This window comes from Humulus lupulus, chromosome 3 (genome assembly GCF_963169125.1).
Source record: "Humulus lupulus chromosome 3, drHumLupu1.1, whole genome shotgun sequence".
NCBI lineage: Eukaryota > Viridiplantae > Streptophyta > Magnoliopsida > Rosales > Cannabaceae > Humulus > Humulus lupulus.
The window spans coordinates 119410027-119412196 of record NC_084795.1 but is presented as its reverse complement, the minus strand read 5'-3'; positions in this window follow the sequence as shown (position 1 = coordinate 119412196).

Sequence of the window (2170 nt, the reverse complement as noted above, 5' to 3'; positions counted from 1 at the left end):
TCGGGGCAAGCAGAGCCCCAGGTTTGTTCGCCCCTTTGAGGTTCTGGAACGGGTTGGAGAGGTAGCTTACAGATTAGCGATGCCTTTAGCTCTATCAGGGGTCCATGATGTGTTCCACGTATCCATGCTCCATATATATGTATCAGATACTACTCATGTGCTGAGTTATGAGAACTTGGAGTTAGTTCAGGATTTATCATACGAGGAAAAGCCTGTTCAGATCCTTGACAGGAAGGATAAAGTCTTGCGGAGCAAGACCATCGCCTTGATTAAAGTACTGTGGAGAAACAGCAAAGTTGAAGAAGCGACGTGGGAGCTTGAATTTGATATGCGGGAACGGCATCTCGAGTTGTTCAGGTAATTTCGAGGACAAAATTCTTGTAAGGAGGGGATAATTGTAACACCCCAAATTTGCTAATAAGTTTTAGGACCTTGATTAGCGTGCCTGGAGGGCAATAAGTGAGTTGGCATGTTAATATATGAATTTAAATGAGTATGTGGTTAGAATGCATGTTTAGGTGGTATAAATATGCATGTGGACCCCGTTTGTATGATTGGGGTAAATTGGTAATTTTAGCCAGCTGAGGGCATAAATGTGATAATTGTATATTATGATTCGTACCATGTGTAAGTGGTGATATGATGGTGATGCACGTGCTGAGACGGTCCTAGGGAGTTATTAGTTTAAAAGTCACAACGGGATTTTATACCCAGCTCGGGAGGAGCCTAGGGGTACTTTGGGAATTTTGTAAGTTGAGTTGAGAACTTGCAGTTAATGGTTATTGGTGATTGAGTAACCTGAGTAACCATTGGTAATTAGTAAGGGTAACAAGTTTAGATGGGAGAAATGGTAGAATTGTAAGAAAGGAGAAATGACAAAAAGGGCCTTGGGGTTTAGTTAGGAAAGGATTTCTATGAGGGTTAAAGTGGTCAATAAGCAAGGGTTAGATATGTTTCAGCTGAGGGAAAAAGGGGTCATTCACGTTCAACACTTAGCCAAATTGAGTTCTTGCTAAAATTGAGAGAAAACCTAGAGGAGGAAAGGGAAAACTAAGGGTAAATCCCTTGGGATCAAGGAGAGAATTAAAGCTAAGGGAACTTGGAGGATTATTCAGTGAATTGAGGTAAGGAAATTTTGTGTATGTGCTGTAGAATTTAACTAAGAGTATTATGGAATTGGGAATTGAGTTATGTGCTTTGTTTGGTAAACTCTTGGGATAAATTGAGGTTAGGTTCAGCAGGAGGTTGTGATTTGAGCTTGGAACTTGATTGGGAGGAGCAGCTCAAGTTGAATTCTTGATTGAGGTAAGAGCTCTAAACATGTTTGAATTTTCATATCTGATATGGTTAAGGAGTCTAGAAGTCTGGTTTACATTTCTCTCAAGCTTTGGTTTTAGTGTTTGAAATCTGAAACTCAAGTGTGGATTTTGCGTGTGATGGTGTGTTTGAGCTTGTTGGTGGTGTTTATAGGTTGTTAGATGGTTTATTTTAGGTTTTGTGTTGATTCTAAGGTTTGGGTATGCATTAGAGTTGAATTGGGAATGTTTTGGCTCGGGGAAAATGCAAAGGAAAACCTAGATTTCTGGGTTCGCGAAGGGGCATTGCGGCCCTGTTCTTTGGCGTTGCGACGCGAGCTTGCATCAGGGCTGGGGGTGCTCTCTGACTTGCTAGGCGCCGCGGCCCTCTAAGGTAGCGCCACGACGCTAGGCTATTTTTCAGGACAGGGAATTTTGCAGTTTTGGGCATTTGTTCCAAGGGCTCGGGGGATGCTTCCGATGCATTGTTTTAGGAATTTGGGGATCTCGAGAGTATGAGATTAGTCCCGAGAGGTGGTTTTGGATTGGTTAGCATTAAAGAGTATCTCTTATGTGTTGTGATTAGGTATTCGGAGATGATCGGGATAGAGGACCGTGCTCGTAGCTTTGGTGCTTTGTGAAGCTTGGGATACAGGTAAGAAAACTGTAACACCCGTAGAGCAGGGCATGGGCCCATAGTGTTATTGCAGAGCACGGCCCTAGATTGTATTATTGTTAGGGTGTAGCTTTAAATGAATTATTATATGTCTGAATGTTGTTTGAGAATGCTATATGTGGTTATAGCAAAATGAACGGCAAAGGGGCCGGGAAAGGCGAAGGGCCGAGAACGGCGAAGGCCGAGAACAGCAGTGGGG